Source organism: Stegostoma tigrinum, chromosome 14, assembly GCF_030684315.1.
Source record: "Stegostoma tigrinum isolate sSteTig4 chromosome 14, sSteTig4.hap1, whole genome shotgun sequence".
Classification (NCBI taxonomy): domain Eukaryota; kingdom Metazoa; phylum Chordata; class Chondrichthyes; order Orectolobiformes; family Stegostomatidae; genus Stegostoma; species Stegostoma tigrinum.
The window spans coordinates 68,708,549-68,736,106 of record NC_081367.1 but is presented as its reverse complement, the minus strand read 5'-3'; the positions used below and the strand labels follow the sequence as shown (position 1 = coordinate 68,736,106).

At 44.0% G+C, this 27,558-nt stretch overlaps 1 protein-coding gene across 1 annotated transcript in view; it reads left to right on the top strand.

Annotated features, from left to right (window-relative positions):
- The first annotated feature begins 10,495 nt into the window (after nucleotides 1-10,495).
- Nucleotides 10,496-27,558, top strand: part of agtr1a (angiotensin II receptor, type 1a) — a 46,266-nt gene continuing 29,203 nt past the window's right edge. The window contains exon 1 of the mRNA XM_048542451.2: nucleotides 10,496-10,783. The gene's annotated coding sequence lies outside the window, so the exon portion shown is untranslated. The remainder of the gene's footprint in view (nucleotides 10,784-27,558) is intronic.

The window sequence follows — 27,558 nt, the reverse complement described above, 5'->3', positions numbered from 1 at the left end:
ATCACCGAGCAGAACCTGTTGACCAAGTTCTGTGCTCATGAAGACAGCCTCAACCATTATCTTGGGCTCATGTCGCCCAATATGTGACCCCACCACATTGCTATCTGTAAAACTTTCCTTACCATCCAGTTTTGTCACCATTACTTTGATAAATTGTTATGATCTCTCTAGCCTATGTACAGTTTTAGGTTACTTATTAGTTTGGTTAGACTTTTAGCTATCTTGTACCTATCGTGTTATTCCAGTCATTTGGTTTGTCTCCAGCATTACCTTATTTTTAATTTTTATAATTATCTCTCTGCCTCATTTAATCAAATTATAGGTCATCCCCTCGCTTGTTATTCAACAGTTGACACTTTACTCACACCATCTGACAGTTTGGATCACCTGCAGGGACTTATTATTAGACACTCCACTCACACCATTTGTATGATTTTTTTTATCTCTCTATCTTTGACCTCTCTATCCTTAAATTTTGTGTTTTGTGTGCTTCTCTCTCACTTCAACTGACAAAAGCTTGTGATTTCAATTAAGCCTGTCAGACTGTAACCTGGTGTCATGTGACTTCTGACTTTGTCCACCCCAGTCTAATATTGGCAACTTCACACCCTGGGTCAGAGATAGCAACACTACAATTGCTCCACAAGAACTCCCATTGAAGACAATAAGGCAAATAAGAAATAATGAACATGCAATGACAGACCTGACTTCCAAAATCATGTAGTTGAAAAGAAAATAAAGAAACTGGTGTTTGGAGCAACCTGGCAATGATGTAAGGAAGTTACTCCTCACAGGACATAAATAGCACAGTGGAGGCAGAGTTAGTTGGTGCATGATAGGGATTGGACACAGAGATGGTAAGATCACACATGAGAGAGAGAAGGAAACATATCCAAAGAAGCACTGTCATAGAATGTTTAGTTTTAAACAATATCGCTGATGTAATATGTCTATCAATACTCGAACAGTAAGATCAGAGCCTGGTTTGTCTCTGATTGTCATGCATACTTAATACTCAGTTGTAATAAATGGCAATATTAAGAAGAAACACCTAAGCTCAATCTTTGACCTTGCCTCATCTTCAGCAGGTGTATGGAATTGTGGAACAGATCTGGAATAATGAACAGACTTGAGGGGCTGTTCCTATGTTCTTATGTCCTCTGTTCCTTGATTGGTCTGCCTGGAGCCCAAACTAATAGAAATATAGAAAATAGAAGCAGGAATAGACCATTCAGCCTGATCCACCATTCAATATAATCATGACTGATCATCCAACTCAGTCCCCTGTTCCCAACCCTTTGATCTCTTTAGCCCCAAAAAGTGCATCCAACGCCTTCTTGAAAATGTTCAATGTTTTGGCCTCAATTACTTTCTCAGGTGAAGAATTCCACTGGCTCACCACTCTCTGGTTGAAGAAATTAGCTCAGTCAACCACACAATTTGTTAGTTTAGGTGAGTTAGTTAGTTGACGTGGTGGTCGGTCCCTGAAATGTTTGTATAAGGCTACAAGGATAACAAAGTGTGGAGCTGGATGAACACAGCAGGCCCAGCAGCATCTTAGGAGCACAAAAGCTGTCATTTCGGGCCTAGACCCTTCATCAGAAAAGGGGGATGGGGTGAGGATTCTGGAATAAATAGGGAGAGAGGGGGAGGTGGATCAAAGATGGATAGAGGAGAAGTTTAAACAGCAGAACATAATCAAAAACATGTTAGGTAAGTACAAAAGACAACAAGATTTTAAACACACAGCAAAGCAATTTTTCACCCTGTTCTCGGACTTTATTTATTATATTGACTCAAATCCAGAGAAATTACACCCCTACCTCTACTCTTTCATTTCTATTCAACTGTTTATCTTTTACTCAATTATAGGATATGGATGCCACTAGCTTTATAATCCCTAGTTGCCCCTTGAGAAGGTGGCTGTGAATTACCTTCTTGAGCCGCTGCAGAAAACTGTGAGCTGTGGAAGTAATTGGATGATTATTTTTCAAATCTGCTGACATGAACATTTCCACAAATTTGAGGGCCGAAACTTTCTCAGCTTCAAATGCTAGAGAAATGGAGAGTTAACATTTTGAATCTGATGTGACTCTTCTTCAAAGCTGGATTTCTAACCAAACTTTCCTGACAGTGAAACTTCGCAAATCATGTGACTAGGCCAATGTTATCTACCTCATGCGCTGAGGTTACATGTCCCCTAAAGCACCCAGAACTTCTCCTGGGAGAAAAACTGACCTTACCTCCAACACAAACTTGATGTCTTAAAGTCATAAAGTCACGGAGTCATCTTATGGAAACAGACCCTTTGGCCCAACCAGTCAATGTTGAACATAACCCCAAGCTGAACTAGACCCACTTGCCTGTCCCTGGCCCATATCCCTCCAAACCTTTCCTCTTCATGTAGTTCTCCAAATGTCTTTTAAACATTGCAATTGTACCTACATCTACTCATGAAGTTCATTCCACACAAAAATAACCCCCTTCGTAAAATATTTGCCCCTCGTATCTTTTTTAAACCTCTCTCCTCTCACCTTAAAAATGCACCCCCTGGTCTTCAAATCCCCCATCCTAGGGAAAAGACAACAGTCATTAACTCTATCTAAACCTGTCATTATTTTATAAACTTCTTTAAGGTCTCCTCTCAACCTCCTATACTCCAGTGAAAAAGTCCCACCTTATCCAACCTTTCTTTATACTTCAAACTTTTCCATAGCTGGCACAATCTACTGAATAGAAAATATGCTCAACCTTATATTCTTCTGAACTGCAAACAAAATTAATAGCCTTACAGATTTACCATTCCTTTTGTAAACCCAATAGTAACCTTTTTTTCCCATTCATACCACAGAGGCCTTCCATCACCAACTCTTGGATGAATAGACACTGTTCTATAATGACTCCCTGACATTGTTTTAATTTTAAAGAAAACCTCTCAAGAAGTATTCTGCCTTGATGTTGAAATCTAAAGGCCAGAAACGATGGGAATACATAATTTGCACACCTTCACCAGAACAAAATTAGGACACGCAAGAGACTAGAATTTTCCAGGAAAGGGTTCTAATGCATTTCTGGTATTTCAAAAACCCTCTGTTACAACAGGTACACCTTTATGCATGCAAACAAAGCATTTCCCAGATGAAAGCCCAAATCTTTGTAGTAATTGAGCGATAAAGTGAATGAGATTCATAGGACAATGCATCACCCAGCTCCCATCCATATCTTGTGAAGATGAGGTCAGTAAAAGGTCACATTTTTATGACCACAGATAACAGCCAGGACATGCCCTATGCTAAGGTTAGTTTGGCATTTCAAAATGAACAGTTCGTTGAGGGATCAGCGAAGGCATAATTATTTAATCCTGTTTCATGACTGGCTCTGCTAAGCAGTCGAGTTTAGGGACAAGCAAGATTGCATGATCTGGATAATTAGATTATTTGTTCTGGACCTGTGGCTTACTGCTAAGTGGTTTGTCATGGTTGTAAATGGTTGGAAGTGATAACAGTTGCCTGTTTACAATTTGTGAGCATCATTATCATAGTCAGGATGCCTGTCTCGGAAGCTGTAATTATATTGTGAATTAATAAATCATTTTGACAAGAGAATGGAAAGGGAATTGCCATTATCCCAGTATAAACTAGTAGTTATTGAAAGGGAGGTACCAGCACATTGCAGTACAGACAAAGGAGGTCTCTCTTTCCTTGTTGTGTGTTAAAACAGACTTTTGCAGGTCAATTTGCTTTCTTCTGAGCTGACTACGTGCTCAGAAATGATGAGCTGGCTTTTGAAGTGGGCATTGGGAGCTGGCTGTAGGGTCTGTGCAACCTCTGCACTGCCCCCAAAGCCAAAACCCAATTTATCAGAGTGCTCCACAGTGCCTCCTTCTGGAAGGTAGCTTTATAACTCACCATGTCTGTGTTCAGTGGTGGGTTGGCTCACAGAGCAACTGATCCAATTAGAGCACCCATTGACCTTAGCCACCAAAGCAAAATGTGGGCAGAGAGTGGCAGAGCAGCTTATGAGTGAAAGATAAGCTCCTGATTTTGGGTCCCAGTCAATGGAAGAAAGCACGGCTGGCTAATGCCATAAGTGGCATCCAACGGCCAACTCTAGATAGACCGCCGAAACCATCACTGTTTCTTGCTGTTCCCATTCCCTGTGCTCAAATTAAGGTCATATTCTACAAATTCAATTCCTACCACTCTTTCTCTGAGCTGGTTACTATTTTGCAGTGTGGATTTACACCAACATTTATGACATGCTATGGAGGGAGTGCACAAAGTTTTACCAGACTCCTTCCTGGGATGGCAGGACCGGCATATAAAGAGAGGCTGGATTGATCAGGACTATACTCATTGGAGTTTAGAAGATTGGGGTGAGGGGGTGATTTTTCATAGACACTGTAAATTTCTAACAGGACCAGACAGGGTAAACGCAGGAAGGAAGTTCCCGAAGACAGAAGATTGTAGAACCAGGGGGTAGGTCAGTTAGGACTGAGATGAGGAGAAAGTTCTCCACCCAGAGACTGGTAAGCCTATAGAATACTCCGCCACACAAAGTGGTTGAGGCCAAAACATTGAAGGTTTTCAAGGAGTTAGATATCATTCTCAGGGTTAACGGGATCAAACAGTATGTGAATAAAACAGAGACAGGAGATTGAATTGGATAATCGGTCATGATCGTATTGAATGGCGGAGCAGGCTTGAAGGGCTGAAATAGCCTAATCCTGCACCTTTTCTTTTGTTTCTTCATTTCTAAGACCTCAGGATGTTCCAAGGTATTTTTTTGACGCATGTGAATACAACAAGATCCCACAAATAGGTTTGCAATGATGACCAAATGTGCAGTGAGTGATGTTGGTTGAGCAATAATCACTCGACAACATTCCAGTGGAGTGCCTTGGGATGTTTTACTGTCACAGTAAAGCAGGCTGCTGTTGCTGTTGCTGTTGCTGGGAACAGGGAAATAATAGTTTGAGAACACGTATCTCGTAGTTTATAATGGAGGATCTGTAAGACTTACAGTGGCATCTTTTTGGCAGCAGCCAGGAAGATGACTGTCTAATGAAATGTTTGTAATACTGAAGGGCCCATCATCTGATGACTTTCTATGATAACACTGCAGGTTCAGTACTCAGATTCAACCAATGAGGACCTATGAGTAACGATAACCAGGCCATCAAATCCTGTGGTTGATTTATGAGTACAACAAGCTGCTTTCTACATGCTACAACTTTATCCCTACTTTTTGCCCTGAGTTATCACCAGATGTCATCCCAGTGGTTCACCCTGGTTTCCCCTTGTGCTGTATTGATCAGACCTCTGATGGAGTCGGGGCAGGGATACTGGAGAGTTTGGTGATGGTGGTGGGGAGGAGCCATCAATAGCTAAGAATTTGTTTTTGATTTGTAATCTATGATTTAGAAAATGGCCATTTTGCCATTTGGCCTATGGCAGGTCTGACTTGACACAGGCGTCCTCCCATCTCTCTCCTATCTAATCAGGATATCCTTCTATTCTTTTCTCAGTCATGTGCTGATCTAGGTTCCCCTTAATGTATCTACTCCATCTACCTGAACTGCTCCATGCTTCACTCTTTGTCTATATGGGACCTGAAAGCAGAAATTAAGTCAAAATGGAGTTGATGAATGGTTTCAGAGAGAGATTAGATGAGCAAAAGATAGCTCACCACTTATCAGGACACAGGAAGGAAAATGGGTTGTAGTGCTATAAAGAGCCAGCATTATCATCTCAATGGGCTGAGTGGCTTCAACAATGAACATTGTGGCCACAGAGCAGGGAACTGGGTGATTATTTTTGGGATGGCACAGTGGCTCAGTGGTCAGCACTACTGCCTCACAGTGCCAGGGACCTCGGTTCAATTCCAGCCTCAGTCTGTGTGGAGTTTGCACATTCTCCCTGTGCCTTCCTGCAGGTGCTCTGGTTTCCTCCCACAGTCCAAAGATGTGCAGGTTGGGTGGATTGGCCGTGGGATGTGTGGGTTAGATGGATTAGCCATAGGAGATGCAGGGTTATAGAGATAGGGTAGGGGAGTGTGAGTCTGGGTGAGACCTCTTCAGAGAAATGGCATGGACCTATTGGGCTAAATGGTCTGTTTCCACACTGGAGGGATTCTAGGAGAGTAAGTTTGAAGAGAGTAAGAGAAAGCTTAAAACAAAACATGGATGGAGTCTTACAGGGGCTGGAGCAACATGGACTCTGGTGAGATTTCAGGCAGAATCTAGCGAGGCCTATCTCAAACTGAGGAACAAATTGCTGTATCCTTTACGCTAATGCTGAATGGTGAGGTGATTTGTGGTAAGTTGCTAATTAACACAATTCTAGCTTCTTAAACACCTCATTAATAGCAAAACTTGCCTCACTAACAGTCAACTTCTTATCAAACGGGCAAACATCGCGTTTTCGCAGAAGTACAAGCGAATGCCCAACAATTTCAGTTCACTGTTGGCTGTGAGGAGCCTCCATGATGCTCAGAACCAAACAGCATCTCACAGGGATAATGGGAACTGCAGATGCTGGAGAATCCAAGATAACAAAGTGTGGAGCTGGATGAACACGGCAGGCCAAGCAGCATCTCAGGAGTACAAAAGCTGACGTTTCGGGCCTATGCCCTTCATCAGAAAAGCTTTTCTGATGAAGGGTCTAGGCCCGAAACATCAACTTTTGTACTCTGAGATGCCGCTTGGCCTGCTGTGTTCATCCAGCTCCACACTTTGTTATCTTAGCATCTCACAGGGCACAACCTGGAGACACTGGATGAATGTATCCAAATCAAATGTACGTAATACAGGTCAGAAGTCTAATGTCAGGCGCCCCCACACCCATCCAGACCTTTTCTGCCCTCTTTTTGGGCACAGGGTGTGAGAGCAGGTGAGAGAGGATGTTACATGTGATCATGGGAGTAACAGAGCTTGAGCCTTGCAGTGGCAGAGACACAGTGAGTGTGAGGTAGCAGAGCAAAGAGTGTGTGAGTTATGTTGGTGGAGCAGAGAAGGTCATTGACCTCCATGCAGATCTTCTGGCCACTCCCCGCCACAGATACGACATTGACTGGGACAGTCACCTTGGATCCAGCTTCCAGGGTCCATTATCGTGGCCTCTTCTGCTGGTCCTTCAGGAGAGGGACAGCCCTCCTCTGCATCATCCCTTATATTAGGTCCTCCAGGTCCCTGTTGGAGCTGGGGAGTCATGAATGAATTACAGAGATTTACAGCAGGGAAACAGACCCTTTGGTCCAACTCATCCAGGCCGACCAGATATCCTAAATTAATCTAGTCCCATTTGCCAGCTTTTGGCCCACATCCTTCTAAACCCTTCCTATTCATGAGCCCATCCAGATGCCTTTTAAATGCTATAATTGTACCAGCCTCCACCATTTCCTCTGGCAGCTCATTCTATACACACACCGACCTCTGTGTGACAAAGTTGCCCCTCAGGTCCTTTTTACACAAGTTTGCCCTCACTTTAAACCCCATGTCAGTACTGAACATTGAGCAATCATCAGTGAACATCCTTATGATGGAGGGAAGATCATTGATGAAGCAGCTGAAGATGGTTGGGCTGAGCTGAAGAGCTCCTGTAGAGATGTCCTGGAGCTGAGATGACTGACCTCCAACAACCACGACCATCTTCCTTTGTGCCTGGTATGACACCAAACAGCAGAGAGTTTGCTCCCAATACTCATTGATTCCAATTTTGCTACAAAATAATGCAGATGCACACTGATAATAAGAAAAGTATAATAAACAATAAAGGTCCAATAATATTTTCTGCATTAGTTGGCTGAATTTCCCAGGAGATTCACCAGAGCAAATAGCACAGCTGTCTCTTGACAGCTGAAAGATTTTTTTTAAAAAAGCATCTGCAACTTTATTCTTCTTAGCAAGACACCTCTGAGCAGTTGCCAGGAGCTAAGCAAACGACTGGACTGGGACAGTGGGGTGGATGAGAGAGTAGGTGATAGTAAAACTTTGGTCAAAATTAAAAGATGTTTAACACATTTTGTTCTACAGAGAGAGGTGACAATTCTAAGGTTCGGGACCCGCAGGTTCCCTGAAGTCAGAGATATTCATAGAGTCCTTAAAACAGAAAGAGGCCGTTCAGCCCATTGTGTGAGGACCGACCCCCTGAAGAGCATCCAACCTACACCAAGCCCCTATCCCTGAGACTCTTTATCTATTATAACTAACCCACACATCTCTACAGGGAAATCTAGCACAGAAAAACCCATCTCACCTGCACACCTTTGGACTGTGGGAGGAAACTGGAGCATCCAAAGGAATCCCACACAGACACGAGGGGAACATGCAAACTCCACACAGACAGTTACCCGAGAGCGGAATTGAACCCAGGTCCCTGGTGCCATGAGGCAGCAGTGCTAACCACCGAGCCAACATTCCACTCACAAGGATGGCGCTCATTTTTATCTGATTTCCAGCATCTGGATCTCTTTCCGTTTCTCATTTTAATCTTGCCACCCATGTATAAACTGTGGATGATCGTAATAGAACATTTATTTCTGTCAGTTTTATTAGTGAAAGCAAGTGAATGGTGTGTGGAAAGCTTTTTAATCGTTGCCCCTTTTTGTTCACCTGATGAAGGAGCAGTGCTTTGAAAGCTGGGGATATCAAATAAACCCATTGGACTATAGCCTGGTGTGGCGTGACTCCTGACTCTGATGATCTCAGTCCAACATTAGCAGCTCCACTTCTTGGACAAGCAATGTATTTTACTCACCAGCATTCACACCCCAAACCCATCCCTGAGCTGCCTCCACAAGGACAAGTATTTTCTCTACAGCTGTCTTACAAAATCCTTGCACCACCTTAAACAGCTCCGGCAGGTCACCTCTGTTTGCTAGCATGTAACAGGGTGAAGTATGTCGGCACCAGGGAAACTCAGCACTGACAACACCTCGAAGGCAATTAGGGATGTGCAATAAATGCTGAAATTGCCAGCAACCCAGTGAACGCACGAAATAAATGTACAGTGGCAAAAGGTGAAGCCAAAAGCCAAATGGAAAATAAAAAGACATTGCAAAAACAACATGTCTTGACCGCGTCTCCCGCATTTCCCGCGACACATCCCTCACACCCCGCCCCCGCCACAACCGCCCCAAGAGGATCCCCCTCGTTCTCACACACCACCCTACCAACCTCCGGATACAACGCATTATCCTCCGACACTTCCGCCATTTACAATCCGACCCCACCACCCAAGACATTTTTCCATCCCCACCCCTGTCTGCTTTCCGGAGAGACCACTCTCTCCGTGACTCCCTTGTTCGCTCCACACTGCCCTCCAACCCCACCACACCCGGCACCTTCCCCTGCAACCGCAGGAAATGCTACACTTGTCCCCACACCTCCTCCCTCACCCCCATCCCAGGCCCCAAGATGACATTCCACATCAAGCAGAGGTTCACCTGCACATCTGCCAATGTGGTATACTGCATCCACTGTACCCGGTGCGGCTTCCTCTACATTGGGGAAACCAAGCGGAGGCTTGGGGACCGCTTTGCAGAACACCTCCGCTCAGTTCGCAAAAAACAACTGCACCTCCCAGTCGCAAACCATTTCCACTCCCCCTCCCATTCTCTTGATGTCATGTCCATCATGGGCCTCCTGCACTGCCACAATGATGCCACCCGAAGGTTGCAGGAACAGCAACTCATATTCCGCCTGGGAACCCTGCAGCCATATGGCATCAATGTGGACTTCACCAGTTTCAAAATCTCCCCTTCCCCCACTGCATCCCTCAACCAGCCCAGTTCGTCCCCTCCCCCCACTGCACCACACAACCAGCCCAGCTCTTCCCCCCCACCCACTGCATCCCAAAACCAGTCCAACCTGTCTCTGCCTCCCTAACCGGTTCTTCCTCTCACCCATCCCTTCCTCCCACCCCAAGCCGCACCCCCCGCTACCTACTAACCTCATCCCACCTCCTTGGCCTGTCCGTCTTCCCTGGACTGACCTATCCCCTCCCTACCTCCCCACCTATACTCTCTCCACCTATCTTCTTTACTCTCCATCTTCGGTCCGCCTCCCCCTCTCTCCCTATTTATTCCAGTTCCCTCCCCCCATCCCCCTCTCTGATGAAGGGTCTAGGCCCGAAACGTCAGCTTTTGTGCTCCTGAGATGCTGCTGGGCCTGCTGTGTTCATCCAGCCTCACATTTTATTATCTTGGAATCTCCAGCATCTGCAGTTCCCATTATCTCTGATGTCATTGACAGCATTTATATCTGATAACTTGCACAAAGTTATTAAGTGGTATGCATGTCATAACTGTGTGGATACTGCGTAACAGAGCTGGTGACTACAGGGTTAAAAGTGGATATTTCTTGAGTGCCTGCGACCCTACTTTGTGATCATTTCCGTTACTTTCAGAACTTAATTAATGACGCAAAGGATGATTACAATGAAGCCAGCAATAAGATTTATAGCACAGCTCACTGGAGACCAGTGTTGCACAGTCACTGAAGTGCAGCAGTCTGCAATCAACAGCTCTCAGGAAATTGCACTGTAAATGGCTCAGTGTTTCTGAGTGACAGAGTCAATCAACTCTTGCAAATTGGAAAGGGGGAAGCTCATCACCATCTGTGTTTGGCACTGTCCTCGGCTCCCCGTGGGTGTCAGGGTGAGCATAAAAGAATATCTGCTGTCACTTTTTCTGCAGTTCAGTTGTGGCATGTGTTCACCCCGCTCAGTGGACATCTTCAGATCGCAAACAGGCTGAGACCGAAAGCTCACACATCAGTCTCCAGGTAGGAAAAGCATTATAGCTCTCCTCAAGTCTCTGACGCTGTATTTGTCCCCTTCTTTCCCGTTGCACTTGTAGAATAGTAGCCAGATTGTCTCCGGCATTTCCAGTCCTTGCCCTGGCCACGGAAATGTTTAATCTTGCAATCCTTTTGATTTTTACTACAAAGTTGTGCTCTCACCATGATAACACTGTGGCTTTGTAGTGCTCTCTTTTTTTATAATTATTGAGAGCTCTTTGTTAACGTGTCTCCTTTCCATGGCAAGTTTTATTGACGGGCACAAAAGGAGGGAATTACTCTCATCGTTGTCTCAACCCATTTTGAATTTGTTACAGGTGTCTTCTCAACAAAGGTTTCAGCCAATATCGGGATGAAGAAGCAATTTTTTTGCCTAAGTTTACAGCCAAATATTTGCATTAAGGGTTGCGCTTATTTCTTGCTGGTGATACTGTGATCATGAACTGGGTCTTGGATTAGGTGGAAGAGGTGAGACTTCCTAGAATCCCTACAGTGTGAAAGCAGGCCATTCAGTCATTCAAGTCCACACTGATCCTCTGGACAACATCCTACCCAGACCCAAACCTTCGCCCACCCCCCCCCCCCCCCCACCCCACCAACAAGCCTGCCTGTGCAACCCTGCATTTCCCATGGCTGACGCACCCAGCCTACACATCCGTGGATATTACAGGGCAATTTAGTACAGCCAATCCACCTATGACTGTTACCTCCATCCATAGAAGGCAGTATCATCTTGGCCAGCTGATGATTTCTAAGGCACAAAGATCAATGCGTGAAACTAACATTGACAAAGTGAGAATTCAGATTTCTGTAAAAAGTCAACTGTAAGACACCTATAAAACCACATGCTCAATTTTTCCACCCAATCTAATCAATGGGCACAGGATCACATTGGTTGGATTGTGAGTACACAATGCCACTTGGTCAATTTTCCGTCATGCCCTTCAGGCAAACTTTACAGTAAAAAACACAAAGAGAGACTAAACCTCTAATCTTTAAACGGCTGGTACCCCTGGTGGGAAATGCTTACTGTGATTGTGTTTCCTTTTTAAATGAATGTCATTTTATAATCTGTCATTTGTGTGCCAAAAATATGAAGTGCAGTGAGAAGATGATTGCTAAACATATTTTAATAAGCATAGTTCTCCCTTTAAACTCACTGTTGATAGTCAGTAAGGCTGGCTACTGCTTTATTCTTACAATATTATACTGCTTTAATCTAACAATATTACCCTTGATTGTCGATTAATTGAAATCTTAAAAGTACTTGATACATTAAAAAGTGGACTTGCATTTGTACAGTGCCTTTCACAATTTCAGGATGTCACAAAACCCTTTATAGCCAGCTATGTACTTTCAAACCTGGCCCTATTCTAACCCAGGAAACACAGGGACCAATTTGTACACAGTAAGATCCCACAGGAAGCAATGAGAATATAAACGGATACAAAAACTAATAGCAACTCACAACATGTTGTCCTCTACATTGGGCAGATTGGGCAACCACTTTGCAGAACACCTATGTTCTATCTGCAAAAATGACCCTGAGCTTCCAGTTTCCTGCTGCATCAACACACCACCCTGTTCTCTGGCCAACATCTCTGTTTCAGGCTTGCTGCACTGCCCCAGTGAAGCTCAGCACAAGCTGGAAGATCAGTAACTCATTTTCCACTTGAGAACCCTGCAGCCTTCAGTTCTCAATATCGAGATCAATAATTTCAGAAGATGAACATCTTCTATGTTCTTTACCCAGCCCCACAATCCAGGCCCTGCCATGAAATCAAGATAACAAAGTGTGGAGCTGGATGAACACAGCAGGCCAAGCAGCATCTCAGGAGCACAAAAGCTGACATTTCTGGCCTAGACCCTTCATCATCTTGGATTCTCCAGCATCTGCAGTTCCCATTATCCCTGCCATGAAATGGACTGCTCTTAGCAGAGCCAATCCATTTTCACAAACTCATTGCCTGCACTATCAGCTCTTCTCCTTCCCTGACACGCTGTCAATTGCCTCTTTGGCTCCCTCACTTTCTTTCTCTATCTCTGGGCTCGATCTCCACCTATCTACTCACTCCTTCACTCCCTCCATCACAATACCTCTGACCCCCTGTCATCAGCATGAACGCCACATTTCCTGAGCTATTATTAGTCCTGAAGAAAGGGTCACTTGATTCAAAAGGTTAACTCTGTTTTCTCCCCATGGATGCTGCAAGATCCGCTGAGTCTCTCCGACAACTTCTATTTTTGTTTCCAATCTTCAGCATCCACACTTCTTTGTTTTATTTAGTGATAACCGGATGCTCTGTCGTATTTTAGTGATGTGGGCTGACGTATAAGTATTTGCCCTCATTATTAGTGAATTCCTCCACACTTCTTTTAAATAGTACCATTAGATCTTTTACACCAAATGGAGAGATCAGTTGGGTCTCAGTTTAATGTGCTATCTTAAAGGAGGCATTGGGACAGTGCAGCACTCCTTTGGTACTACACTGAGTGTCAGTCTGGACTTTACGCTAAAGTCCCAGGAAAAGAACTTGAACTTAAAAACATTCAGAGATAAGAGTGCTATCACTGAACCACATCTGACATTTGAATCCTAGATTATTACTGAAGGAAATGAATTTGTAGAAGTGAAGATTAGTAATTTTTTAAATTCATTCATGGGATCAGGGTGTCAATAGCCAGGCAGCATTTATTGCCCATCCCTAATTGGCCAGAGAGCAGTTAAGTGTCAGCCACATTGCTGTGGGTCTGAAGTCACATGTAGGCCAGACCAGTTAAGGATGGCAGGTTCCTTCCCTAAAGGACATTAGCGAACCAGATGGGTTTTTCCTGACAACTGACTCATGGTCATCATTAATTCCAGGTATTTATTGAATTCAAACTCCACCATTTGCTGTGGCAGGATTGAAGCCAGGTCAACTAGGCATTATCTGGATCCTAGATTAACAGTCCAGCCATAATACCATTAGGCCATTGCCTCAACCTAGTCAGAGAATCCTGTTTTGGTGATGATTTTCTGAGGCTTCAGTCCCCACTGTCAGTGTGATAGGCATAAACCCCTTAATGTGCACACCATTAGCAACAATCCAGATAGGGAGCAAAGTTTCACAGTGTTATTGTGGAATATGGACAAATATGCACTGAGGTGGATAAAGTAAGTATGTAGATGGGATTATTGAACATTTCTTGAGATAACCCAATCAAGGCAAAAGTGACACTGAATCATAGAAATATCAGCAGAGAAGGATTGGTGGTTTATATCTGTGCTGCTCCTCAGCCCATGTCAGAACTCCCTAATGTGTTCCCATTTCCCTTCTAATGCTGTTTAATAGCTTGGTATTTCACTGTCCAGAAAGGCTTTTAGTGAACACATTCCTTTGAAGTTTCCTGTCAATCCCTCCTATGCAAAACCCAAATGAATTTCCTCATTATTAATTCACTGTTCAGGAGAAAAAAATCTTAGACTATTTAAGAACGTCTATAAATTTGAGGACATATTAGATCCTCATTCCAAGTAATTAGCTACACATTAAATTCCACTGCCCCAAAGCTAAACAAAACACTCCATTACACCTTGAAAGAATTTGCCTACAAATAACCGATGGGGCCACTTCTACAACATTGCACACAGAGTTCAGCGTTTGACTTTCAAAGGAATATTCTTGAGTTGGGAACGGTTCAACTAAAAGCAACAAAAAGATTATTCTGGAATGTAGTTTTGACATGAGATTTCCACAGCTCTGGGATCTTTGACCAAGAGTAAATTTGGGAGACAATGATGTGTTGCATGTGTTTAAACTATAGACAGCCTTGAGCAACTAGTACAGAAGCATTTGGCACAAGTTGAAATGAATGAACCTTAAGTGAGGATTAGAGGATACTTGTTTCTTCACAGAATGGCGAATTCATGGACAAGACTTCCAACAAGTATAGTTGGAGCCAGTTTCAGAAATAAACTTAGGAAGAATTGGATTAGGAAATAAGTTGAGTCTTTAAGGTATGAAAGTAAACATCCAGATGATCAAACAGTTAGGAGCAATATTGTGCTGGAATGTGCAACTGTCATATTATGTAAGGGTTTTTTTGTATTTTTGGTGCTAACCCTTTCTTCTATTCCTCGGAAGTAATGTCAATTAACCCTTTAGAGAATATCACAATTGTTACAGCACAGGAAGAGGCCATTTGGCCCGTCATGCCTGCACTAGCTCTTGAAAGGAGCATCATCACCTAGCGCCAATCTCCTGCCTTTTCCTTCAGACATTTGCAAATCACTTCTATCGAAATAATCACCCAAAGGCCACTTCAATGTCTCATTGAATTTGCCTCCACCTCTTGAATCCATTCTGATGAAGTTGCCCATTCCTGGAACCATTCTTGTACACCGCATCTGCGTTCTCTCTGGTACATTTATATCTTTTGTTCAAACTGGCATCTACAACAGCACACAGTACTCCAGCTGAGGTCTATCAAGTGTTTTGTACATTGTAATGTCACCTTTAGCAGCATCAAAGCCATTGTCTTTTGCAAGTGATGCGATTTGAATCGTAGAGGTGTAGATGTAGAATGCAATTCTGCAATGGCACTTGATTTTACTTAGAAATCAAAGAGTTATTATGCAGGAATTTCTTTTAGCTGATGAAGTGGGTAGGGTCAATTGTGTTAATTATATAAATTAAGGCGAGTGTCTACAAAAGGATGAGGGAAGCCTAATTGCATAATAACCTGTGCATATGTAATGGTACTCCGTGAAAATAGTATGGCACAATGAGCAATGTCCCTGTTTCTGGGTTCAAATCCCATCCCAGGACTTGATAGCCAAGGAAGGTCAGCCTATAAATCCTTCTACACACTCGAGACAAGACTGGAAGAGGTTGCGAGTCAGCCACGAGATGGAAAGAAAATTGGAACCTCCACTGTCGCTATTCATAGCTCCAACTACACCATGCAAATAGAAAAACAAGTAGAAAGTGAACTGGAAGAGCAAACCATGCTTGTCAGGTGGGAGACTAAAATTACAGAATTATTATGGTGCAGGAGGAGGCCATTCAGCCCATTGTGCCTGAACCAGTTCTATTACCTGGTGCCTATCTCCCAACTTTTCCACATATGCCTACACACATTAAAACAAGTTTACTAAGCATTCAGAGAGAGTAGGAACTGCAGATGCTGGAGAATCTGAGGTAACAAGGTATAGAGCTGGATGAACACAGCAGGCCAAGCAGCATCAGAGGAGCAGGAAAGCTGATGTTTCGGGCCTAGACCCTTCTTCAGAAAAGGGGGAGGGGAAGGAAGTTCTGAAATAAATAGGGAGAGAGGGGGAGGTGAATAAAAGATGGATAGAGGAGAAGATAGGTGGAGAGGAGACAGGCAAGTCAAAGAGGCAGGAATGGTGCCAGTAAAGGCAAGGGTAGGTGGGGAGTTAGGGAGGGGATAGGTCAGTCCAGGGAGGACGAACAGGTCAAGGGGGCGGGAAGAGGTTGGTCGGTAGGAGATGGGGTGGGTCTTGAGGTGAGAGGACAGGATAGGTGGGAGGAAGGAGAGGTTAGGGAGGCGGGGACGAGCTGGGCTGGTTTTGGGATGCAGTGGGGGGAGAGGAGATTTTCAAGCCTGTGAGGTCCACATTGATACCATTGGACTGCAGGGTTCCCAAGCGGAATATGAGTTTCTAATCCTGCAACCTTCAGGTGGCATCGTTGTGGTACTGCAGGAGGCCCAGGATGGACATGTCATCTATGGAAAGTGAAGGGGAGTTGAAATGGTTCACGACTGGGAGGTGTAGTTGTTTATTGAGAACTGAGCGTAGGTGTTCTGCAAAGCGGCCCCCAAGCCTCCGCTTGGTTTCCCCGATATAGAGGAAGCCACACCGGGTACAGCGGACGCAGTATACCACATTGGCAGAGAAGGTCCAGGTGAACTTGAGGTTGGGGTGGAAGGTGTTGGTGAAGTGGATGAACTGTTTGAGCTCCTCTTGGGAGCATGAGGCAGCGCCGATACAGTCATCGATGTGCAAGGTGCAGGAGAATCTCTTTCACATCTATTTCAGTATCTATCATTTAAGTTCATTCTTCATACAATGTCAAAAATGACCTCTTAAAGATAAAGAAAGGAACCGGCTGCTTGGGCAAAATGAATATTTTCATCTTATGCTTTGTTCTTATTAAACCAAGTTAATATCCACAGTTAATGTTCTCCAAGCAAGATGTTATTGATAGGCAGTTTCACAGACATTACATTGAAATTGTGTCTTAGTAATTATTAGTCTGTTCATCGTTCCTCTGCAGATAAAGTTGCCAGAATCCTACCAGGCCATAGTGCTGCTCCCCCAGTAGAGAGAGAGATGACTGGTGGTGGTTTAACCTGAGAGTCACAATGCCTCAGGTGAGGGGGGAGGTTGAGAAGGAGTGTCCTTCATAGTTGGTGTGGAAACAGAGTGCACACTGTTGGCATCACTCTGCATTGCAAACCAGCCATCCAAACTAACCACACCCTTCCTATATACCTGATGGGAAGGTGGTAAAAGCAGAACAGTCTCATGTCCTCCATTCTGCAGAAAACAATGGCAAATCATTGCGAGGCTTTGCCAAAATAAGCATGCACTAATGCAATGGAACTGTGTGGCCACCAAAGAGCTCTAAGGGAATGGCACTGGATGGAGGAGGGACTAAAAGGTTAGCTTTCAATGATGAGGCTGTGCCAGAGTCAAGAACTTTTCATGTGTCAATAACGGGTGACTCGGTAATGGAATACGAGCCTTTGCAGAGTCATTTCAATCAGAGTGCTGAGTTGTTGAGCCATAATCAGATTCAATGCGAGAGCAGGCTTGAAGGGCTGAATGGGCCATCCTTTTCCTACTTTCTATTTTTTATTTACCTTCCTTGTCACTTTGCTGAACCTAATGCTAGATAATGTCACGAATGGTCCAGGAACTTGTCTTCTTGATGTTGATTACACAAAACGTAGGGTTTGCAATATTTCCATCATCAGACCAGACTGAGGAAATGGAAATCCATCTCCACCCGGTTTCCAGGAACAAAGTGGAGTCCGGGAAATCCATTCCTCCCGAGCCGGTAATTTCTGAAGCAATATCAGCCATCAGACTATATAGTTGGAGACAAGCCTACTATTACATGCTGTCCTTAAAGGGGATGGTCATCCACACTTCATAATTTGAACTGTGACAATGAACAATGAACTTGGCCTCTATTTGTATCTAATGACGTAATGTTAATGTTAGCTCCCCTAACATGAGGACGTGGGAAACATGGTACTGAAAAAGTTTGACAGATATTTTTTACAACTCCAGACATAGAGATAAATTACATGCATGGCATTTCCGCCACTCAGTTACAAACTGCAGCACACTTTCATGAGAGTGTCATGCTTCAACTGACCCCAGTTAAGATGGAATCTGAGATTTTCAGGTCACATGCAATGGTGAAGCAATGACTTCATGAGCCATTTAAATATAAGCCGCATACTGACAGTGTGACTTCACTGCTGTATCTCCTGCCAGTGTAATGGGATGGCAAGATGGAGCCACTAAAATCATTTTTTTCCCTTCATTCATTTATGGGATGACGGTGTCACAGGCCAGGCAGCATTTATTGCCCATTTCTAATTGCCCAGAGGGCAGTTAATAGTCAATGACATTGCTGTGGGTCTAGAGTCACATGTAAGCCAGACCGGGTAAGGATGGCAGCTTCCTTCCCTGAAGGACCTCAATGAACCAGATGGGTATTTCCCCAACAATTGACACGGTCACTATTAGATTCTTCATTCCAGAATTTTATTGAATTCAAATTCCACCATCTATCACTGTGTGATTTGAACCCAGGTCCCCAGAATATTATTTGGATTAACAGTCCAGCGATAATACCACTAGGCCATTACCTCCCTTGTATACCCACTTTGTAGTATGCCCTTTGTTGTTGCCTCTAGCTTGCTGTTTCATCTCTGCTCCACTCATTGCAAAATGATTCTGTATTTGTATGTTTCACTGCTTATAGCAGCCTGTGCTACTGTACCTTCCTTACAATTTATATCTGAATGTATCTCACCACTTGCTGCTCTCCTCAGCACTCCAGTCCATTCTCCTCCGAAGGAGCAGAGCAATGAGTCAGATAAAAGGTGAGGCAGTGACCAGTACTGTACATGGTACTCGAGATGAGGTATCACCAGTGCCCTGCGTTATTGAAGCATAAACACCCTACTTTTGCATTCAATTTCCTTTGCAATAACCAATAATATTTTGTGATCTTTCTTCATTATTAGTTGAACCTGCAGACTAACCTTTTGTCATGAATGCACTCGGACATCCAGATCAATCATCATGTCAGACATCCACAATCTCTGTCTAGAGATAATGGGAACTGCAGATGCTGGAGGATCTGAGATAACAAAACGTGGAGCTGGATGAACACAGCAGGCCAAGCAGCATCTTAGGAGCACAAAAGCTGACGTTTTGGGCCTAGACCCTTCATCAGAAAAGGGGGATGGGGAGAGGAGTCTGAAATAAATGGGGAGAGAGGGGTAGGCAGACTGAAGGTGGATGGAGGAGAAGATAGGTGGAGAGGAGCGTGTAGGTGGGGAGGTAGGGAGGGGATAGGTCAGTCCAGGGAGGACGGACAGGTCAAGGGGGAGGGATGAGGTTAGTAGGTAGGAAATGGAGGTGCGGCTTGAGGTGGGAGGAGGGGATAGGTGAGAGGAAGAACAGGTTAGGGAAGCGGGAATGAGCTGAGCTGGTTTTGGGACCATCCTGGGCCTCCTGCAGTGACATAATGATGCCATCCGAAGGTTGCAGGAACAGCAACTCATATTCCGCGTAGGAACCCTGCAGCCCAATGGTATCAATGTGGATTTCACCAGCTTCAAAATCTTCCCTCCCCCCACCGCATCCCAAAACCAGCCCAGCTCGTCCCCGCCTCCCTAACCTGTTCTTCCTCTCAACTATCCCCTCCTCCCACCTCAAGCCGCACCTCCATTTCCTACCTACTAACGTCAGCTTTTATGCTCCTAAGATGCTGCTGTGTTCATCCAGCTCCACACTTTGTTATCTCACAATCTCTGTCTAATGTTTACCTTCATTGGCAAAATGGGCAATTTCATGTTTTCCCACTTTATACTTCATTTGCCCAATCTTTGCCCACTAACTTAGAGTCATAGAGGCAGGCAGCGCTGAAACAGGTCTTTCGGCCCAACTCGTCCATGCCAACCAGGTTTCCTAAACTGAACGAATCCCATTTGCCTGCAATTAGACTATATCCCTCGGAACCCTTCCTATTCATGTACCTGTCCAAAAGTGTTTTAACTGTTGTAATTGTACCTGCCTCTACCACTTCTTCTAACAGTTCATTCCATATGTGCACCATTCCCTGAGGAACCTTTTAAATCTTTTGCCTTCTTATCTTAAATCTATGCCCTCTAGTTTTGGACTCCCCTACCCTGGGAAAAAGGCTCTAGCTATTCACCCAATCCATGCCCCTCAAGAGCTTATAAACCTCTATAAGGTCACCCATTTGTGCCTATCCAGTCTCTCCTTATAACTCAAGCTCTCCAGTGTCAGTAACATTCCTGCAAATCCGTTTTCCAGTTTATAACATCCTTCCTTTAGCAGGGTGATCAGAATTGTACACAGTGCTCCAAATTTGACCTCACCAATGTCTTATACAGCTGTAATGTGCTCCAACGAATGAAGACAAGCGTCCCAGATGTCTTCTTCACCACCTTGTCTACCTGCAACTCCTTTCAAGCAACAGGGAAGATGTAGAAGCGGCGGGAAGGGTGCAAAGGAGATTTACCAGGATGTTGCCTGGAATGGAGGGAAGGCCTTATGAGGAAAGGTTGAGAGAGCTAGGGATTTTCTCTTTAGAACGACGAAGGGTGAGAGGTGACTTGATAGAGGTATGCAATATGATCAGAGGTACAGATAGAGTGGACTGCCAGAGACTTTTTTCCTAGGGTGGACATAGCTATTATGAGGGGACACAGTTTTAAAGTGAGTGGACGTAGATATCAGGGAGATATATGTTGGTTATCGTCACTCCGAGGTGCTTGACACTCTCGCCCTCTCAACTTTAGCTCTGTTAATGAGGATGGGTGTGTGTTCTCCTCTTGTGGGGCCTGACACAGCAAGTCAATGCAGTGTCCAACATCAGTCCAGTGGATGAGCCAGCCCCTCAGGGTGGCCATATTAGAATGCCGTCCACATAAGGCGTAAGGAGCCAGACGTTGGCAGCCCACCATCTGTCATGGCTCTTTCTGCCCTGTTGGGGGCCGTTTTCTCCTGGAATGAGAGGGGGGCAGATATTCTGGGAGATTAACATGGGTGTCACAGCTAACACATTTTGGTGCAGTTATCCTCAGTGAGAGTAGGCAGCACAAAGGACAGGCAGAATTAGTGGTCTTGGGTGTTAGGATGAGTGACCGCATATGAAGGAATATGTTGCACACGATATATTTTCCAACTCAGTTTGTTAGCACTTCTGCCTCACAGCACCAAGGACCTGAGTTCGATTCTACCCTCAGGTGACTGTCCGTGTGGAGTTTGCACGTTCTCCCCATGTCTGTGTGGGTTTTCTTCGGGTGCTCCAGTTTCCTCCCACAGTCCAAAGATGTGCAGGTTATGGGTGGATTGGCCATGCTGATTTGCCCGTAGTGTCCAGGGATGTGAAGATTAGGTGGGTTAGCCAAATGTGCAGGGTTACTGGAACAGTTTGGGAGTGGGCCCAGGTGGGATACCCTCAGGAGGTTCAGTGCAGAATCAACAGGCTGAATGGCCTCTTTCTGCACTGTGGGGATTTGTTGAGAATTATGCAGAACATTCATACCACTGTCTGACAAACTCCCTATCTCAACAGCCAATCATATCTGACCAGTTCTCTTGCAAGTTGGTGTAAGCCAGGCTTGTGATCTCTCACTTAAAAATGGACTTTGTAGCAAACCTTATTAAATCCAAACGCCGCATTACTGTCCCCATATCCCACACCACAGCCCTAATACAACCAGACTCCACACACCTACCATCATCTTGCTCATGTTGATATGCCATCTTTATGTGCGCTCTGGGTTTAAAGGGAGACAATCTTCCTATTTCTTTTTGTAGTTTCCTCATGTCCTCTTCACAGTGTATTCCCCAACCCTACCTTTGAGCCATCAGCGAATTTAGCAATCAGGCTTCCAGTCCTTTCATCCAAGTCAAATTGGGAAATGTCGTTGCTCCAGCACTTGCTCCCTGAGCAGACTGTTCAATACATCTTGACAAGTGGAAAATGACATATTTTGCATATTTTTCTGTTTCCTGTTAATGGGCATATCTTCTATCCATGCCAATATGTTACACACCATACATTTATTTTCTGCAATTATCTTTGATGTGGCACCTTATCAAATGCGTTCTGGAAATCCATGTTCTATACTTCCACCCTTTTATCCACAGCACATGCCAATTCCTCAGAGAATCATAGAATCATAGAACCCCTACAGTGCGGATGCAGGCCATTTCAGCCCATTGAGTCAACATCAACCCAGAAGAGCGTCCCATCCTGACAAACCCCTGCTACCCTATCCCTGTAAACCCACATTCCCCGTGGTTAATCAACCTATGCCACACATTTCTTGAACACCATAGGTAATTTAGCACAGCTGATTCACCCAATCTTTGGACTGTGGGAGGAAACCAGAACACCCAGAGGAAACGCACAAGGAACTCCAATGAATCAATTAAACAGACTTCCACATGGCTCTGACACATCTTCAGTCAAACATCCAGTCTCCGATGATCGAAAGATTAGAAGATTTGGCCCAATATTTATCATTAAGTGGGAGGTGACGGCCTAGTGGTATTATCACTAGCTGTTAATCCAGATACCCAGATAATGTTCTGGGAACCAAGTTCGAATCCAGCCATGGCAGATGGTGGAATTTGAATTCAATAGAATATCTGGAATTAGGAATCTAATGATTACCATGAATCCATTGTCAATTGTTGGGGAAAAACCCATCTGGTTCACTAATGTCCTTTATGGAAGGAAATCTGCCATCTTCATCTGGTCTTGCCTGCATGTGACTCCAGACCCACAGCAATATGATTGACTCTGAATTGCCCTAGCCAATGATGCCCTCAGCCCTCAAATGAATTAAAGCATAATTAACTTTTCTGATTCAGCCTCAAGCACCCTTTGTGAGTGCTTATTCCCCTTCTGAAACAAGAAAAGAAATAACAAACTATGCCTCGAGGTACCCAAGAAGACAGCCAGGCTGTGGACACAGTTCAATATCAAATGATAAGAATGACCACCCATTGGAGGCTGCAGAATGCCTTCTAGCCTTCATTCAAAGCGACAAAGAGAGATTCTCATCAAAACAGTGGCAGCAACATAGAAGCAGAGTATTGGGGAAGCCAATCCTGCTTCAGGTTTATTCTAGTATCCAGCCAGAATGTGACTGATCTTCGTTGAGACTCTGGCTACCTACCTCTGTATCACGCCCTTTACCTCTTCAGGCTAAGAAAAATCCAGCAGTATGTTTGGAAACTTTATGCGGGAGAGACAACTCCATATTTTCTCTTGGTTTTTCAGATGTCACTCCCTAAATGATAGAGTTTTCATTTTAAGTTCATACCCGGCATGTACTGGGCTCCTTCACTCAATTTTTTTTAAATCTATCCCTATTGAATTATTTAATCAGCCTAAACACTACAATTTGATTGGCCCAATAATCTCCTATAATCAAGGGAATACAAGTTGTATCAGTTGTAAAATGGACCTTGAAGAAGTGAAATACTCCCTGAAATTACACCCAGGACACACAGGCACACACATAACGTATAGGGGTAGAATCAGGCCATTCTGTCCATATAGTGGCTGATATATTTCTCGGCCCCATTCTCCTGACTTCTTGCCATAACCTTTGATCCTCTTACCAGTTAAGAAGCTATTCATTTCTGTCTCAAACACACTCAATGATCTGGCCTCCACAGCCTCTGTATCACTGAGTTCCAATGTTCTACCACTGAAGAAATTCCTCCTCACCTCAATTCTAAAGGGTCACCACTTCACTCTGAGGTTGTGCTATTGGGTCTTAGTCTCTCCTTCTAGTGAAAATGTCTTCACATCCACTCTAAACAGGCTTCTCAGCATTCTGAGATAACAAGGTGTAGAGCTGGATGAACACAGCAGGCCAAGCAGCATCAGAGGAGCAGGAAGGCTGACGTTTTGGGCCTAGACCCATCTTCAGAAAAAGGGTGTTTTCTAATGAAGGGTCTAGGCCCGAGACGTCAGCCTTCCTGCTCCGCTGATGCTGCTTGGCTTGCTGTGTTCATCCAGCTCTACACCTTGTTATCTCAGATTCTCCAGCATCTGCAGATCCTACTACCTCTGAAACAATTTGAACCCCTTCTCAGTATTCTGTAAGTTTCAATAAGATATCCCCTCATCCTTCTAAACTCCATCCAGTACAGATCCAGGGACCTCAACCACTCCACATATAACATGCCCTTCATATCTGGGGTCATTTTGGTGAACCTCCACTGGACTGATTCCAAGGCCAGCACATCCTTCCTTAGATACGGAGCCCAAAATTGCTCGCAATATTCCAAATGGCCAGAGCCTTATACTGCCTCAATGGTATATCCCTGTTCTTGAATTCCAGCCGTCTTGATATGAATGCTAACATCGCATTTGCCTTTATAACTGCCAAGTAAACCTGCATGCTAACCTTTAGAAAAATCCTGAACTAGGACTCCCCGATTTCTAAAGCAGCTCCCCATTTAGCAAATAGTTTCAAAAAGAGAATTCAGGCTGCTTTCTGGATCACGTAAAGAGTTCATAGAATCAGATAATCCCTACAGTGTGGAAGCAGGCCATTCAGCCTATTGAGTCCATACCACCCCACCGAAGAGCATCCCACCTGAACCTCTACCCTAACCCAGTAACCCAGCAATTTTCCCATAGCTAATCCCCGAACACTATGGGCAATTTAGCATGGCCGATACACCTAGCCTGCACATCTTTGGGCTGTGGGAGGAAACCGGAGCACCCAGAGGAAACCCACACAGACACAGAGAGAACATGACAACTCCACACATAGTCACCTGGGGGTAGAACTGAACATGGGTCCCTGGTACTATGAGGAAGCACCATTAACAACAAAAGGATGAGAATAATTCAAAGTCTGGTTAGACTATAAGTTAATAATAAACAGGAATGCAGTTATGCTGTCTCTCGAGCCTGCTCCACCATTCAGTAGGATCATGGCTGAGCCAACATTCCTATGTCCACTTTCCTGCCCTTTCTCTGTATCCCTTGATGCCCCGACTGATCAAGAATCTATCTGAGCCTTAAACAAACGCATGGGCTCTGTCTCCATAGCAGGCAGGTGATGGCCTAGTGGTATTGTCACTGGATTGTTATTCTAGAGACTCAGATAATGCTCTGGGGACCCGAGTTTGAATCCCACCACAGCAGCTGGTGGGATTTGTATTCAATAAAATATCAGGCACGAAGAGTCTAATGATGACCGTGAATCCATTGTCAATTGTTAGGAAAAGCCCATCTGGCTCACTAATGTCCTTTAGGGAAGGAAACTGCCATCCTTACCTGGTCTGGTCCATAAGTGGTTGACTCTTAATTGCCCTCAGGGTAATTAGGGATGGACAATAAATGTTGCCTGGCCAGCGATGCTCTCATTCTGTGAACAAATTTTTAAAAAAAGCTCCTGTGGCAGGGAGTTTCAATGGCTCACAAACTGCTGAGAGAAGAAATTCCTCTTAATTTCAATCTTAAATTGGTGCCCCTTTATTCTGAGACTATGCCCTCTGGTCCTAGGCGCTCCCATGAGGAGTGATACTTTTCCACTGAAAGAGCAATTAGAGACGCCCTCTATTAACTGTTTGTGACCTAAGTTCTTAAGATGCTGAGTTCAAATTGTACCTCAGATGTCTTCTCGATTATTTTAAAAAATGTCATTTTATAAACAAGACATTTCTTGAAGAGTTTCCTCTGGGTGCTCCCTCACACAGTTGTTTGGGATAGCCTGACTACAAAGTAAACTGCCCGATTAAAAGTGGAATTTTCTGCTAAGCATAACAATGGAAGTTATTTGATGACATTTTTTAAAATAATCGAGAAGACATCTGAGGTACAATTTGAACTCAGCATCTTAAGAACTTAGGTCACAAACAGTTAATAGAGGGCGTCTCTAATTGCTCTTTCAGTGGTAAAGTATCACTCCTCATGGGAGCGCCTAGGACCAGAGGGCATAGTCTCAGAATAAAGGGGCACCAATTTAAGATTGAAATTAAGAGGAATTTCTTCTCTCAGCAGTTTGTGAGCCATTGAAACTCCCTGCCACAGGAGCTTTTTTTTAAAATTTGTTCACAGAATGAGTTCCTTTACATTTACCAGGGCTCCAGCCTGTCAACACTATTCTTTCCCATCGTTTCTGGCAAGTATCTTCAATGGAACTGGTGGTGGGCTGGAAACAGCCTGCCACCTTGTGGTTTATACTAAATAGAGCAAGACAATGTCAGCAAGTGATGGAGGATCACAGGCCAGTCTGTCACACATAAATTACAATTTGGTTGGAGCTCATAACTCTTTTAAAAGTAGATAATGTGTGAGATCCTAGAAATTTACTAAGAGAATACAGTTGAACAAACAATTATAAAGTTTACTAACACAATTTTAGAACAGTAATACAATCGATAACATATCTCTTTTATAAATATTCTAGCACCCAGAATTAACTTGTCGCACATCTGGGTAACCGACTAGGTTCAATTATTCTATAGCATGCATCAAAAAGTTTAAGCAATCAACATAAACAGATTTCTTGCCAATTCCCCCAGAAAGGCAAACCAAGGCAGTACTTAAACATTTAATGGTGATTGGCCAAATGCTGGAAAACGGGCCTGGATCAGTTTAGGATATCTGGTCGTGTGGACTGAGGGGTCTGTTTCCATGCTGTATAACTCTACAATTCCATGTTAATAACACAATAGACCATCAAATTTTCCAAAGAATTTTCTTTTTCATCTTCTCCAAACTGGCTTTGAAATTCCTCCTCACAAGCTGTTCCATCACAGACTACCTCAATGACCACTCCCATTCGAGTTTGGTCACCCTCTTTTCCCAGGTCTCCTCGACTGCACAAACTGCGCTCCTATAGTCATCCACAGGCACAACTCCAACATTTCACCAACAGCTAGCCTCACCAAACTAGAACTGCCTATGGGCCTTTTTCTTGAGCTCTAACCTTATTCAGTTGCATCGGGCAAATGTTGCCGTTAAGCTTTTCAAAGCCTCACTCACGGCTGTATTGAACTAATATTGACACACAATCTTCTTCTGAGCCCTCACCTCCCAGGACTTTTCTAGGACCTTGACTTTATTATTTAGCTACTCACTAAATCATCTGTTAAAAATACTGCCTGAATCCTAACAACACAAAGATATCTAATTGTGCTTGGAACTTCTCACTGAGTACCCTACACAAATCTGGATAGCTCATTTGTCTTCCCAGCAATAGAGCTAAAAGTCATACTGTCTTACACAAAGTCTACTCTCTCTCTTTATTTCAAACGCACATACACAATAACTTTCACTATCATTGTCTGTCAACTTTGACTCCTCCATGGTGAATTTGAACTGCCCTAAATAACCTCATAGAAACTGTGCACTGAGCCTCCACTACTTCTAAGCAGAATTAAATGTAACTAATATTTTGGAACAGCCAAATGTAACAAGCCTGTGGAACCAAAT